General features: G+C 41.7%; 1 protein-coding gene across 1 annotated transcript in view; it reads right to left on the reverse strand.

The window, feature by feature from the left end:
* Window positions 1–17,546, reverse strand: part of fam172a (family with sequence similarity 172 member A) — a 150,655-nt gene that overhangs the window by 62,438 nt on the left and 70,671 nt on the right. The gene's annotated exons all lie outside the window — the stretch shown is intronic.

Below are 17,546 nucleotides of genomic sequence, written 5' to 3' on the forward strand. Positions count from 1 at the left end.
TAAGTCTTTTTCTTCCAGTGATATATAATTCCATAACATTATAATGACACCCTGAAACACTTGAATTCCTGTTGGTTTTCACTGAACTCTTTTATTGCAGACACTCAAATGTATAGGAGCAATTCATAGTTACTAAAACAGAATTCAATTAATTTCTAATTAACATTTGCACACTGGTAAATGTTAATGACATCAACTCCCAACAGTTTGATCAATTTACATTTATCTTACAATGAGAAGACTGGTGGTCGTTGCTCAAGTTGCTCGAGCTATATCCACAGCCCTCGTATAACGTTCACATTGAAATGATATTGACACAATTAAGAAAGTGGACAAAGTTTTGTAACATTAGTAGTTAAGGATGTTCATATATTGTTTAGCGACAGCAATTACAGAAATTCTCCAAATGATAATTTCTAATTAGGAAGCATTCCTTAACGAAGGGAAATTACAGCATGGTGACTAATTAAAGTCTTGTGTTAATTAGAATACATTTTAGTTAAGACAACCAGCACAAGGTATGGTGGGCAATGTCTTCATCATTCCCAAATCAACTGCCCATATTAACAGCTTTGGTCTACAGATTGAAATGAGAAAGTTACTTTTGCGCATTGGATACAGTTTAGGCCTCATCATCGCCACTTGCCTTTTCTCTCCCTCTCTCTCACTCTAAAAGTGCTTCTTTCTTGTCTTTCTCCCTGTCTCCCAACCCTCCGGCAATGCTGTAAAATAGAAACCTAACCTCAATATTTTCCCTCACGGTGCTGGGACTTGCTGGCCCATTAAATTCCCCTTCCCATGTGTCAGCTTGCACATTTCCACCATGAAATTTTCGTATAATTAAACTTTCTTAATGATTTATAAGCTATAATAATAGCCGTAAGTATTTCAGAGCAGGTTAAAGGGACAGCCTTTAAGTGCACACCGGGGGATGACCCTGTTTTAACATAGTTTCGGATGGGTGACTCTCAGCTGGAGATGAGGATGGATAGGGGTGAGGGAGAATGGGATTGACGGAGGAAGGGAGTGAACGAGAGGGCCTAACAAGGGTGGGTGGAGGAGGAGGCTGAGACCTTTGTGCCGTAACTCAGGGTGATACTGACATCGAGGAGAACCAAGGGCTCCCTGAACCCTGGCAGGGAGGAGACAGCTTACCATGGACAGACAGGGAGAGATACACACATGCAGAGCAGGCATTAGCCGCAGCAGAGGCTGAGAAACTGACAGAAACCCCGGGCTGGGAGAAGAAAAGACTGCAGAAAGAGAGACACAGGTAGGAATGAATCAGACAGAGAGCCTGAACATCAGATAAAACCATAGTTAGATGAAATTAATAATGAATAAAACAGTAGGAGGTAATGCAGATGACAACAGAAATACAGATTCTATTAAATAAAAGTGAAATAAATATTATGAGGCACATTATTTTTTAAAAGCTAAATAAACTGACTTAATTCTAATGAATCAAACACACACTAATAAAGTTCACTGTACAAATCTAAAGCAGTACGGGAGTCAATGTCTCAGTGATGTGCACAAACAGTTTGGTTGCATGTTCTGGGGCACACACACACACACACACACACACACACACACACACACACACACACACACACACACACACACACACACAGATGTTTGCTCTCTGCTGCCTCTCTGACGGCGAGGCTGATATGATTGCCACTTAGGAAATCAGTGTGTTTTCACACCACTCTCAGCTCTGCCAAAGCTAATGTGTTAAATATCCATCGGGTACTGCTGTCCATTTCTGAGACACACACACACACACACACACACACACACACACACACACACACAGACACACACAGCCTTAGGGGCTGATAAACACTGATTCCTTGTACTATCTGAGCCCACAGTTGGTATCCAAGCCAAAATTTCTAAATTGGGGTGCAGTGAGAAAATTTCAGCAAGCTATGATGTGGAATTTCCACTGAGTTCTTCTAAATTTGTTGTGTTGAAGTTTAAGAAGAGCTACATTTGAACAATTGTGTGACTCTCTTCACTTTTGTCATTGTTATCAAGAAAAGCCCCTTTATTTTTTTTTAATACATCATTGTTCTATACAAATTCACTTTCATGCTGTACAAATCAACACATGAAGTCCAGCTACTGTAAGTGTTTTGAAAAGGTGGAGCCTGCTAATGGCAAAATCTACAAAATATCTCGGTGGACTGTTTTTCACCTTAGCTGTGAATGGGGGAGGAGGAAGAGAAGGAAAATGAAACAAAAACAACAAATCTGGAGGCGCCTGCAGCTCTGCACATTCAACTGGCAAATCAGGTGTGTGTGAGTGTGTGTTTGTGTGTGTGTGTGTGTGCTTGGTGTGTGTGTCCTTTCAGGGCTGCAGGAGATGGATTCTCAGGGGAGTTGTTTTGTTTAAACTTCCAGGGCCACTCGACCCATCTCTGAGTGAGAAGCCGCTTATGGACAGAAAAAAAAAAAAAAAAAAAAAAAGTTAGGGGGAAAAAGGAAGGGGGCGGAGAGGTATAAGGCAGTGCTAATGAAAGTGACAAAGAGACTGTTTCTCCCTTCAGTTATCGTCCTCTACTCCTTCATATTTGCTCGTCTCCTGTGCTGTGGGGCAAGGGGAAAAGAGAGAGCCCCGAAAAAGGAAAAAACAGGCTCTGTGATCCCCCTGTACTAAAACTACAGAAGGCCAACTGAAATTAATGGAAATATATAACAATCTGAAATTAACTTCTCATTGCCACTAGCCATGATTTAAAGCAGTTTTTTAACGAGAGGAAAGATGAGTCAGAAAAGAAAGAAAGGGAGAAGAGGTTTAGGCCATATTACAAATTGGACAGGCTGGAGGAAGCTACAAGTTAATTTGCCCCATCATGTAAAAACTTTGCAGTTCTTAAGGCAAACTCACTAAAATTATTATTTTTATGTCTAAATTAATCAAGACATAAGACTAAAAGATAAAAAATAATAGTAATGTAGGGTATAAGAAAATACAAAGCAATTCAATTACTAAATTACACAGACAGGGTAAAGACAAAAAACAAACCTATTTCAAGTACCTGAATTGTATCACGATGTTCTGTTAGACCAGATTTAATAGCAAAAACATTTGCCTTCTAGCTTTAAATATAAATTTTAATTCCTTAGACAGTCCAAAGTTAAAAACAAAAATGAAAAGACTCAACTTTGGGTTCTATTCCAGCAAAAGACGAAATCAGGCAAAAATGTAATAAAATAATATCTAAATGAATGAAATACTGCTCACGGATATTAGAATACACTGAATACATGTAGTATTATTATTGTTATTATATCATTATTATTATTATTATTACTGTATTTTAAATAAAACATAAGAACAATTCAATTAAGAATAATTTACTTTTGATATTCTTTTGCCAGGTTTTATACTGTAGTTTATTAAAATAACGTGCCCGACAACCACAGCAATATACTTTTAAGTACATAATGAAATCACAAACAGTGATTTCCTTAATGAATTAAATGTAAAATCCACAAAAAGTAGTACACCAGTTGAAGTGCTTTTCAAGTGATATTATTGATTAAAAACAAAGCCTGAGAGAAGGGTGAGGAACACATACACACACACACACACACACACAGGGCATACACACACACACAATTCAGTATAAAGTATATTATTAATCTTATAAAAAAAAGCAATTAAATCAAAGTGGTATAGAGCCTGAAGCTATGAGGACTGTCAATTCTGCTGGAAATGCCACAGAAGATTACAGTTGGGTTTGTGGATTCCATGAACCCTTTTTTTGATTAGGGAGTCAATTATTTCTCATTACTGAAGATGCTATTTCGGAAAAAGACCTTGTCAGTCAATCATGCAAAAAGTCCTCGAAAAGCGTGAATAAACCATTAAAAAGAGAGGCGGGTGGGGGTGGGGGGAAACCACACTGACCCTTTTCCCCACCCAAACTCCTACTTGTAGTCAAATTACCTTTTTAACTATTACACCTCTGTCAGGTCTTTGTCAGCGTATGGTAATTAGGGCCTTCAGTGGAGAACATTTGAAAAGAAAACAGTATATTTATTAGTTTATCTCAGAGAAAGGCATTTACCCAGAGCTGAAGGTAAGTTTGAATGTGGTGATTATCTTGTCATTTTCAGGCTGTTTGTCTAAGAGTGTGCATATGTGTGTTAGTAGGTGTTTGTGTGTGTGCATGTCAGTGTGAGTGAATGCTGGTGTACAGGACTCCAGGTAATGTGCTGTTGTGTGTGTGTGTGTGTGTGTGTGTGAGCGTGGATGAACATACACATGTGCATTCATATATATATACAATATATATATATATATTTGTATGTGTGTGTGTGTGTGTACTTTAGCTGCTTTCAGCACACTGATAGGCGAGCACAGCACATTTCTCCCGTCCTCTTTGTTCTGTGTTGGGTTTGACACCTCTAAACAATAGCAGCGCTTCACTTCGCCCAGCCCCAACCCACCACCAACCACACACTGCATGGACGGGAGCTGCCAATTAGCACTATCAAACACCCCTCATCAGCTGTCTGCTTACCACAAAAAGAAAAAAAAAATTCAAAAACAAATCAATAATTCAGAGTTTCCTTCAAAAACAATCACATTCATCAATTGATTTGAAGATGCATGAGAAAAAAGTGAGCATGGTCACTCATTGTATAGTACTGTTTAGTATGGAAAACAACTAGAATATTGCCAGCATGACCACATGAAGTGAAGCGTCACAACAAGGTCCCGACCAGCAGAGTAGAAACAAAGGTCCGCGTTCTCTCTGTCTCCTCCTTTACACTCTGGTGTCTGGAGCTAATCTTTATTTTGGGGCCGACTCTTCCTTGACCCGACCCGAATGAGGCCGATGTTTAAATCCCTAGCCTTTTGGATAAAGAGGGCAGTCGCTCTCTTATGCGTTCTCTTTTTCCTCACACACAAAAACTCTCATCCACTTAAGAAATGCTCCACACTCTCTCTTTTGGTTTATCTACCTTTGTCTAATGCCATGCTGGGTAAGCTGTGTTTGGCGGCCACTGGGCAGCCAGACGATGTGGTGTGACCCCGGGGAAGGAGGGCCGACGTGGGGAGAGAGAAGTGGAGAGGGGGGCCTGTCATGAAGAAGGGTCTCAGAGGGCTGGAGGTGAGCAGAGGTGTCTGGGAGATGACTGTCGCTCCTCTCGGTGGTCCAAGCCCTTTTCATTAACCTACACCCCTGGGTTCACCAAACAGAAACAGGGAGTAGAAGCAGGGACAGGGGGGTGCGGACGGGTGCAGAGCACTAGCCCTGGTGACCACAAGAGACCTTCTGCCTGCCTGCCTTCCTGTCTGTCTGACTGCAGATCTGTGTCATCCATTACAGACAAGGGACTTCTTTTTAACAAAATACGAACACAAACAGGAGCACACACACGGGCACACAGACACAGACAAAACACACACAACCGAAAATACACATGCATCGAAGCCTACTAAGGGAAAGAGAGGGGTAACAAAGGACATGCAGTGCCCCCTAGTGTTTTCATCAAAGAGAAATCAGACCAAATCAACTAACCATCACCCCTAGCAGTGCCACAAAAACAGATACAGGAGGGGAGCAAGGAAGAAGAGGGGGGGGGGCTGGATTCATGGGAGAAGTGGCAACGCATGTGAAAGGCACACGGATAGGGGTGGGTGAGTAAGGTGGAGGGGGCAAGACACTGGGGGAAGGAAGGAGAGGGATGGAGGGAGCAAGGGATGAAGAAGGGATGGAAGTTGAGGAGCAAGCATGGGGGATGGGGGTGTATTGTGCATGTTAGCTGGTTGGTGGTGGGGCTGGTTTGTGGTGGGGCTGGTGGGTGGGTGGTGCTGGGGTTAAAAGATGTCTTGACACGACCAAGATGTTTTTAATGTTCGAGGCCGAGAAAATGTGAGAGGGAGAAGGAGAGAGAGAGAGAGGCAGGCAGGCCATGCATGAAAGCCGATGTCAGAAGAGTCCAGAGGAATCGTTGAGTGTGAAGCCATCTAATAGGAAAGCAGAATATATATGAAACAGGGACACACACACACACACACACACACACACACACACACACACACACACACACACACACACACACAGATTGTGAATTACTAAGCCACCCAATGTGGCCTGGTAACTGATCTGAACATGAACCACAAACTAATGAGTGACATGACAGGGGAGAAATGAAACCTAGCTACTGGGACAACAAACAAGCCAAAATGCACACTCATGCTTGAAGATAAAAACCTATGTACACAAACATGAATGCATTTTTAAAAATATGTGCAAATGCGTTGGGTTTTTTTGTTGTTGTTTTTTTTTTTTTTTTAAATCGAACAGCACGCCCAGCTTCATATTCCCACCATGAAACAAGGCCTACCCTTCAGTGAGTTCCGCATTCAGCTCCAAGCCAGCTAAGACATCAAAGGCTGCTCCACACCAGGAGTCTCCCGCTCGCTCTCCTTCTCCTTTCCTCTCTCTCTCTTCCTTTTGCTCTTTCATAACCCCCATCGTATTTCACAGCACATAAAGCCTTAAAATGGCACATAAAACAGTTCATCTCTTTTCACTGTCAGCTTTCCAGGCTTAAAAAATTAAATATGTTTTACTGCAGGTACATAACTAAAACACACCCATGGAAAAAAATTGCCATAAAGGATTCAAACCGAGCTTTCCATAAGTATCGGAGGCTATAGAGTTTGGTATAGATCAGCTGAATAGCCAATATGAGGTATTTCAAGCTTAAAGTGCCGAAAATATGAAGTGACTGAAAACTGTGGAATTGCCTGTTTTTCCTTCTCCACAAATCCCATCCTTATGTTTTCCATTTAAACACTGGAGATATGTGCAGAAAATAAATCGCACAGTTTGCAGGTGATGCAATGACACTGAACAATTCTTTACAAACATACTAATAGAATGCTGTGACCCTGGTGCTGAGGGTTTGGAGTAAGCAAGGCGAAAACACCACAGAATACCAACACTGCATTCAATGAACTTTAAAAGCAGTGAAAGGCAGAGAGCAGAGAGTGAAGGAGGCAGGCATGGATGGAGATGCAGAGTTTGAAGGAAAAAGCAAAAAGGAGAGACAGGATGAGAGACACAGAAGCTGAGGAGGGAGAGAGGGTTTAAACTTCAACCCTAGAGTCACTGAGTTCACTGACATTTGCACCAGGATCCGCCTAGCTGTTCCTCACAGCTTTTCAGAAACGACACTTTCTCGCCTTTCAAATCCTTAGACTTATTCTTCCTTCTACATTCGCCACAGAATGAGACCATTCACAGTCTTGAGGGCAGAGAAAGAAAAAAAAAAAACACAAAAAAGCAAACTGAATTGAATGTGTTGAATTCGAGTGATGCCTGTGTGACAATTTGCAACCCCGTATGTCCTCAAGATTCCTCTCGTATATTGTATGCATTCTTATGGAAGAATTAACAAGGGGGGAGGGGAAAAAAATGACATGTGACAAGCGATTCATTTGAGCTGTCAACATGTCATCTTCACCACATTCAAACCTCACGTCAAACGCTCGTATTCCCTCCCTGGTGAAGGTGACCTAGGTCGTAACCAGCTGACACACCCAGACACAGCAGGTGAATGCATGCAAATACCACAGTGGGAACAGCGAATGCAAGAGAGTGGCAAGAATGAAAGGCGTGTTGGAGCGAAAGGACAGGAAAAAGAAAATGTACTCATAAAAAGGAAACAAATGAGGATACTTTTTAAAGGATTGAAAGAATCTTGCATTTTCAGGTCGGAAAAAAAAAATCAGCATTTTACAGATAATTCATCCGCCATTTTAGATGATATTGAATAATAAAGTTTATATTACAATTTGAACAATTCAGCGGTTTTACACAAAATAGCAGCACTTTAGCCATGAATTATCAATACAGTAGGTAGGACACTGTGAGAAAAATCTGTGGTCTTGGACAAATACATTTGTTGAAAAAGACAAAATATGAAGAACAGTGTGAAGGAGACTGACAGAAGTGAGGTCAGTCTCAAGTGACAGATCGGTGTGAGACGGCAAAGAATGAAGTAGAAAGGCCGATGTGAAGTTGAGGTTAAGAGAGGGAAGGGAAAAAGAAAGTGAATCGTAAGCAAAGGGGAAGAGCAAAGAACGGGCGAAAGACCATATACACCGGGGGACACGATAAAAGGAGGGAAACGAGAAGAGGCAAGTTAAGATAAGTGGTAAGAGAGAGTAGACGGTACGTGGGTGACCAAAGAAGCTCAGAGGAGTGTGAGAGTCACAAAAAAAATAGAACAACAGGGAGTGGTTTGAGGTTTTTAAAAAACGAGGGCAAGGGGCAAAGGAAGAATGAGTAAGTGAAGTGAGAGTTTCATTGCGAATTAAGAGGGAAGGTAAAAGACAACGAACGACAGAGAGAGGAGCGAAAGAAGTGGACAGCAGTGCCCAATGGGTATTAAAGAGTGAATGAAAGAGCGAGAGAGGTCTGAAGCAGAGGAAAGGGAAGAGAGCGAGACCTTGCCTCTGAGGCAACGAGCCGAGAGGAACGAGAGAGGCAGACAAAGCCGCACACTGCTCTCACACAGCAGAACAAAGAGAAGAGGTGCATCATGGGAGTCTGAGCCTTGCGCCGCCACTGACGCCATACTGGATAAACACACAATGGCACATATGCAGAAATCAAAACACAAACATATAAAGCCTTCATGTAACAATACAGGCTTCTTTTTTGAGTCATTCTGGTAAAAAGTCTAGTAAAAAAATTATTAAAAAAATGTTTTCCTACGTTGAGTGCCGTGCCTCGTTGAGCGTCATAAAAATGCACAAATACAAGAAAATGCAATAACTAATACCAATACAATTACATCAACTACTGTGCATATCATATGCAAGCATACTATACCAGATACATACAGAATACGCTTACGGTCTGTCTCTCATAAACTCAAAACAAAACAGAAAACTTTGAATGATATTAACTTTTAAAGAGCATAAAAAACATTTTGCTAAAATATGGTAGAGAGCAAGGAAACCATGAGTAAATCAAGACAGCATCCTCGCTGACCAAGTGAGTAGGTGGAGAGAGGGAAGACTGACCGAGTAGCTACAAGGCAGACGGTGTTGGTAAAAGAATGGAAACAGGCAAGGAGAAAAAAAAAAAAAAAACTAAAGTGAAAGACAGCGAAGGGAGAGGAGAGCTTTCTCTCTAGCACACTGATACAAGCAGACCAGGGTTGAAGCAGAGGGTCAGAATGAACACGGAGGGAAGAGGAGGGCTGTTCAATTTTAGCGGCAATTCAGGTATGAGTGGAAATGCTAATATCTGTCTGTGTGTCCTGAGTGTTGTATATCACTGTACTGTGTTTACCTACTCTAGAGGATAGCTCAAGGAAACTCAGGCTGAAGGAATAAAAACACAGGGGTGGCAGGGTAAAACAGGTTGTTACTTTCTCAGCTTAAGTGTCATAATCCAAAGGAAAAGTATGCAACATTATTAAGATATTGGCTCTAAAGTTTTCCATCTACACCCTCTGACTCCTACTTATCCCTTTCCTCTCCTTCTCTCTCTGTCGGTCTCTCTCTCTTGCTCCGACAGGTCTGATATGCCAGAGCTGCAGCTGAACTCTGTGTAGCACTGTCTCCGGGAAAAAACAAAGTGATCAATGTGAGAAGGCACGGGGCGCTCATGGACAGGCCAATCAATGGTGGAAAGAACCTTGCCCAGGGCCTTATGCAAATGGAAGCACGTCCCGTAACCTCGGGAGTGAACATGCGCACTAGATCAATGGGACGAGGGTAGAACCTTACAGCAAGATCAGCCTCAGCCAGTAAATATGTAATGATGAATCCCTCAAGATTTAACTGAACTCAAATGAACTTCAACTGGCTTGGTTTCTTATATCACAAAGTGGCAAGAAAGACCCTGAATTGAAGAGGTGGGGTATGGGGTGGGTGGGACAGGACATGAGAGCCTTTGCACAATGATGTACTGAGGACAGATGGATTTTTCACTTCCTTTTCACAAGGGAGAAAAAAAAAACAGGAAGACAAAAAGGTGAGAGGAGACTTATGAATAGTCACCTCAACAATACTTGTTTGAGGTGTAATGATTTTCAATTACGTCACCATAGCAACATCTGTGTGTTTTGAGGAACGAAGGAGAAGAGTGGGTAACCGTGACGACCTCGTGAGAGCGTGCTCGACCATTTAAAACCATGGATGGTCAGACCAAGGACTGGATAAGACAAACTATTCAAAACAACAGCTGACATATACCACTGCCCTCCTATAAAGGAGTCTGAAATTGGTTTCACTTAAAGGATATCACAGACCAATTAGAAGTAGCACATGACTTCATTATGTACAAGGTAACCGTAGAAATCCGGGGACTGATAACTTTTATCTTTGCAAGCAGAATATAATGAACAACAAATTACTTAACTGGTAATGAAAAAATAAAGACAGCTGTGCACTCAAACTATTAACTAACATAGGAGAAGAGAAAAAATGAGAAAAGGAGGAGAAAGATACTGTAAAAGAAGTAAAAGACACATACAGCTAGAAAGAGGGATTATTGAAATGACTATGATCCTGAGGTGTACGCTGACCATTCCTGTGTCAGAGCTTGAGGTAAAGGCTCCACGTCTGCCTCTGGGCCATTGCGTACTCTACAGGAGAGTTTGATCAGAACAAGACACATATATCCCGAAGATTTTTAATAGTGTGGAAATGAAAGTGATGCTTTCAATTGCCCTTGGTTGTACGTCTCAGATGACCTTTCTAAACCTGGACCATTCAACAGAAGAACAAAAATTAGGGAAACAAGCAATTTTGCACTGGCTTTTACTAAGACATTCCCTTCAGTTAATTGAGACATTATGAAACAACCTGACTAAAAGTAGAATGCAGTACATGTATAATGTAAAGAGGCAGACAGTGTATATGTTCTGAGAACTTCATTGTTTTGCAACTGTGCAACAGTAAAATGAGACAGGATTAATAAAGGCAATCAAAAAAATGCAGCAGACAACAAAAAAATTTTCCTTGATATTGAAGGAATAGCACAAGAGAGACAAGAGGTGAGTAAAGCATTTTCAACGCCCCAATCCTCTCCAACACCACAAATGTAATCTAGAAACCAAAGATGCTCCTGAAACATAGAGAAAAACACCAACAAAGGTGAGAAGAATGGCGACGTATTGAAGGGAATACTTCACAAAGCCTATTGTGCGAGTATCCTTTTCAGGCAGCAAACCCGCTGTAATTTGGTCTGCGTCATCTGCCTCTAGTCACAATGCAGCACTACAGCTTTGAAATGGATGGCAAATGAAGGCCATTTGTACATAATCACAGCAGATAGAAGAATTCAGAAGCCCTACAATGTGTTGTTGAGGTGGAAAGAAAGACCTTGGTCTATCTGTGGCAGCCAGCGCAGCTAAGGTTTGGCAAGGGAGGTCTTTTTTCCCAGAAACAAGCAAATCAATTCAAATCAAATCAGCTTGCTAGCCATGACATTTAAACAGTTCAATTTACATCCTTATGTTAAGAGGAGACCCGCTCTCTAAGATGCCTATTCATTCACAAAGAAATTAGACGTCTATATTTCAGCCGCTTAATAGAGCAAATATGCTGTAGCTGTACTGAAGAAGAAACCATGTCTTTTCATGGAGTACAAAGGGCTAGGCATTGTCTGTCATTACGAACAGAGCACAAAAACACAAGGAGGGATGATATACATAATATAGACAGGACGGGAAAACAGCAACATGCATGATATGCATGCATTACCACATACACGCACATGCAAGCGCGTACCAACACACGTGCACACGTGTAAATGCACATACACACTTTCTCAGTGGTGATGGTGTATGTCCTGAGGGCTGCTGTCCTGCTGTGCAGGCTGGCAGGCACTTTTGTCATGGTGGTCCTTTTGTTTCACATCAAACAAAACGCCACAGCTTTGCATACGGCTCCACTAATTTCTGCTAGTGTGCCCCAGCCATTTATCATCGCCTCTCACCCTCTCCTCCTCTCCTCCCCTAACGTGGCTCTGATAGCTGCTCTCCACCAAGCTGTTCTGCTCAGGACGATACAGGCTTCTCCAGGCTAGAGGTGACACACACAGACATGCACATTGCATATGTGCGTGCGTGCACGCACACACACACACACATACACACACACACACACACACACACACACACACACACACACACACACACACACACACACACACACACACACACACACACACACACACACACACACACACACACACACACACACACAAGACACACAGACCCATACAGTATGTGTGCAACCACTTGCAGACATAGACACATACGCACATCAGCACACACAGACAGACATACACATAGGAAACTGCACTACTACTGCAACGCTTGCAAGCCCGCCAGCTATGGAGAACCTTGAGATAAAAACAAACCTTCTCTTCATCCCCTCCAGAAGCAATAGACAGACTAGCATTCAGAGTTTCGAAGGCGGCCGAGACGTGCATACAACATTAGACGAGGGGATTTTCAGAGCCTGCGTATGGACGTCTTCACAGCTGGGATGATTTTGTCAACAAATTAAAGTGATTTTTGCTTGTGTTGTGATGAACTCAGGTGAAGGTTGCACTGGTCCTTGAAGAGTATTTAAGATAGATATAAATTTGGAACTTAGTTTGACACATTTTAAAGGAATATTGCAAAATTTTAGGCAAATAAAAACATTTACTGTCTGACTGATTTAGATACTATTAAAAGATCAATATCAATTATATGTCAGTGCATTTAGTAGAGAGAATGGTCTGGACGTGTTTAGTCTAGGACACTGGAAGCAGGATAGAAAGGCTAACTTGCAACAAAAGAGAAAACTTCAAATGAGTCTCATTTACATTTTGTGTTGTGTTTACTGGTAGCTAGCCATCCATCCAAGAATCAGCTGGGCTTTGTTAGGAGTCAGGAAAGGGCAGAAAGCCAGCAAGTTTACTATGAGGACAGGACTTCGAAGAGGCTGCATGCAGTCACTTCTCCCAGCAGTTGGTCATTAAACAGCTCTGATTCATAAGCTAATTAAAACCACTTTAAGCATCTTAAACCACAATGTCTATTTTCCTATTTCTACACATGTAAAATACACAAGAAGAAAATAAAAAGAAAATAAGCATATTTCCTAAAACATCTGAGTATTCCTTAAATCCACTGAAGCTGAAAATAAACATTACATGACATTGAAGAAAAAAAGCTGTAAGTGGTTACATGTGTATGCCTGCGCTCTACATGTGTGTCAAAAAGACCAGATAAAGATATTTAAAGTGGTATAAGTAAGAATGAGGATCAGGTACTAATATTTCTATTTTTAATATTTACATATGTAAATTTGTGTGACTTTCCAGAGGCATGTTGTCACAAGGGTGAAGACAGTCTTTTCACAGCGCAATGTGTTCAGTGGGCTGTTACCATGCCAGTCATGGAGCTGTACAGACCACTGCCAGACCAAGAGTCCTGCACAGAGGGCATAGTTGGCACTGCCACTGCCCTGAGGGTCACCACGACTGGGAGAGGGGGAATTTGGGGGACGGAGGAAATAAGGAAATGAGGACACAAGGCAGAGTGGTTTTCGGTATGGCAAATATTGTGGTGAAAGGGTTCAGTACGTGTAGTTATAAAGGTTAAGGAGTTACAAACATGAAGACTGACTATACAATCAAAGTTAAAAAAAATGGAGAAATGGCAATGAGCTTGTTTGGAAAACTCTCTGTGGTAACTGAATAGGAAGTCTTAAAAAGACAGAAAAACACCTACTTGTCTTTACTTGTAATTCAACTTGTGAATACAATTAGGTATAAACAAAGCACAGTGTTATAGAAATACGTGTAATGTTCTTTTTATACCTTACAATATAAAAAGCTCTAATTTAGTCTGAGGTTGCCATATCACGGCATGGAAATTCAATCACTTTCTAAACTCCGAGCTATGTAAAACTAACTTCTTCGACTCAGACTGATTCACCCGGCAGTGTTTCATCTTTCTCATCCTCCACACCGGTATAGTGATGAAGTCCACAAGGAGTGAAAAAATCCTCCATATCTATCTGTCTCACCTCAAGCATCTCTTCCCACATCTGACACCTAGCCACAACACACACATACACTTACACACACATGAAACCAAGGACGGCAGAGAAGAACTAGCTTTAAGCGTTATAGATTGAAACAGATGGCACTATAGAGCAAGTGTACAGAAAGATATTCTGCAAGCATGTACTGTATGTATGTGGCAGGGGACACCTAAAATCTGTAATCATGTTTTTGAGGGGCTGTTGTGGCGGCTGGCTGGTTGTCTGGTTGGCACCCACACATTTGTGTACTGGGAGACAGATGCATTCTTACATAAGACCTTATATAATGCTGCCCTGTCCTATCCAATAAGCGTGCTCCTTTTTCACTCTGTGAGCGGGAAGGTTAGTGCGGGTTAGACAACCCTTCCTCAACACAACCACCGCCACCACCAATACCACTTACACGTCCCCCCCCGCACTCCTGGCAACGAAGAGAGATGAAAAGACAGGCTGAGCGGAGGGAGAAAGGAAGGCAGGGCACTCTTTCTGTATGGTTCTATCCCCTTGGTCCTTTACTCTATGGTTGGTTCTGGGGTGAGATTTTGTCCTCAGGTGAAGAAAGGATAATGCAGACCTGGATCCTAGAGGAGCATGGCCAGTTTATGTGTCTTTGTGTGAGATGGAGAGACGCAGAGAGAAAGACAGTACACAGCCAGGATAAAACCCCTTAGACATTGAAGGGAATATAGGACTACTGGGTTCAAAACAAAGTAGCACAATTGGGGGAACATGACCCATCTTCCTCTAAAACTGTACAGCTGAGAGAGACAGCGAAGGAGGAGCATGGAGAAGCAGGCTGGCCAAGCATGAAAGCACATGTCAGAGGAGACTAGAGACTCTAAGGGTGCGATAGAGAGAAAAAGAGAACTGAAAAACAGTGAACTGAGATGTATGGATGGATGGAGTCTGTGATAGCTAAAGAATGATAGAGAGGGGAAAAGGGCGAAAAAAAAGTGGGGGCGAAGCAGAGAAAGAGCGAGCAAGCCTTCCCCCTGCAGCGCAAGCCTCTCTTTCTCTCTCACGCTCTCATTCAAAGGCAGTTAGCTACTCTTTGATGTATCTATAATTAGTCAGTACACACTGTGAAGTGTTTTAAAAGAAATCAAATTGCAATGAAACACTCGAGCGCTCCAAACAGGGGCTAACATGCTCCGGAGCAAGGGGAGCGAGCAGGAGAAATTAATGGCGGGCCTTTTTGATGTGCTTGATCAGAAATGTATTTATTAACTGCAAAGGGGAGTAGTAATTAACCCACAGACAGCTTGTTTTCTCTGGGTCTTCTCATGTGTCAAACGGTTCATCCCGCAAGGCTCCACTCTCCACTCGCCTGCTCATGCGCACACACCTCCCCTCCCCGTCCCGCTGGACCACTTTCTCCTCAATTAAGTAGACGTTGTGCATATGTATGTGTGTGTGTGTGTGTATGCTTATGTGTGAGCAAGCACAAAAACACAGCAATAACAAGTAAGAAATGTATAGTGGCTGCTTTAAATCCCATATGTATATTTATATGGTACCCCTGTGAAGAGCATGACTGTGAGTGGGGAGTAGTTTGAGTGCATTTGGAGAAAAAAAAAGCCAAACAGCCTGTAGTATTGACAATGCACCCAAATAAAATCCATAGTGCTAAATAAAAAAATTAATAAATACTCTCTTCAAAACTGGCATGATTGACTTGAATTGAATTCCGCACACTGCCCTCTGTAGACAAAGTTCCTGATAGGTACAGTTGGACAATTGATGGAGGCAAATAAAAACTAGGAATGTGTATATGTGTTTGTATTACTGTCAGGCTGGAAGAGGTGAAGGAGTTTCAACACCGATAGACCGAAGCTGGGATGGCCCCAGGGAAACCTGACAATGGCATATTCTAACACCTTGTCACTTAAATTGAACACAAAAATCTTTCAAGTCTCTGTTTTGATGTTATCTTCCCCATACCGCATCTGCTATATGCTATATATTTATATATGCACATACTGTATATGACTGTTTTTAACTGTCTTTCACATGACAAGGAAATTACGTAGAAGAAAAGCAGTTAGAACCTCGTCAAGGCCTTTACACACAAAGTGAGAGCGAGTCTGACTGAAGGAAACACAGAGAGACAGAAAGAGACAAATAGAGAGAATAGCTAGTCTTCGTCACACAGCGAGAAAGCCCAGGAGATTGTGAGGCTGTCACGGACAAAACACTGCATGAATATTTAGCAGCCAAATTAAAATTACAAAATACTAAACAAAAAAGAGTAGGTGAAAGAGAAAGAAAGAAAATAAAATATTCCTGAAAACACCAGTGGGACAAGTGCCCACCTTTAATCCCCCACTAGCCGTATCCTCATTGTGCCGCCTCCCTCCTCTTCCCTTTCCTAAGAAAAGAGGAGAGATATGTCCTGAATAATATGGGATGTGGTGAGTCTAGCAGTAAATCCTTCAGATCAAGAAACCAGCAGACTGGCAATGTAACACAGCTCTCAGATCATAGAGAGGCTTGCAAACACAACTAGCACAGTATGTTAGCTACCAGAGCTTAATACAGCACAGTCCTTTGCATTAACATGTTTTGAAATGCTAACGCAGCTAGTACAGCATAAGCCTGGCACTGAGCCAAGCCTGCTGCACACAAGTGGTTGTTGGAATTTCGGAAGCCGCAAACACAACAGTTTTAGGTTGGAAATAACAAAACAAAACTACATTTCAGTTTTTTCTTTTCTCTTTCTTATCAAGCTGCCGAAAGCTACTGTAAGCTGGAATTTACAATGAAAAAAGACGTTTTGGTACTCTAACTTATGAGCCTTAAGTTGTTTTAAAAAAGATAGCATCTTTAAGAGGAATATGAGCCTCAAATATCACATGTTATCAGTGGTAAATTAAATCAATACAATTATGCAATAATTAGTCACATAGACTGTCACCAGTATGCACATGATAAATCAAGCAGCAAATATAAACTTCCCCACTTTCAATCAAGACTCCTAAAAGGTACTCCAAAATGTTAAGGATAACTCATAATGATGGTATTGGCAATCTGCACACTGAAGCTTTATTATTAGGTTACTCTAGTCATTAAAATACTAAAAGAAGAGAAAGTGATGATCGATATGTGATGCAGAATCCCACTAGGACATCACAGTAGACCAAAGACTAAAGCATTAACCTCAGAAGCCTTCATATAACCCACAAAAGACACACTGTAGGCCCATTTAGCTGAAGGGTGCGGTTACAAAGCAAAGAGGCTGGCCAAACTTTTATTTTCACCCTCCCCTGTGCACCATTAATTCCTTCAAATCCACTTACGTTCCTCCATCTTTCAACCTATCCTCTGTTTCTCTTAAGGCTGGGAGATCTGCATGCTCTGCAGCAGATCTGGTTTAACAGTACCCCACTGTTGTTGCATTGCCATCAGTACATTTCTTCATCCAGTCCTCTCCTTCCCCTTGTTTTCCTCTTGT

Source organism: Dicentrarchus labrax, unplaced genomic scaffold (assembly GCF_905237075.1).
Source record: "Dicentrarchus labrax unplaced genomic scaffold, dlabrax2021, whole genome shotgun sequence".
NCBI lineage: Eukaryota > Metazoa > Chordata > Actinopteri > Moronidae > Dicentrarchus > Dicentrarchus labrax.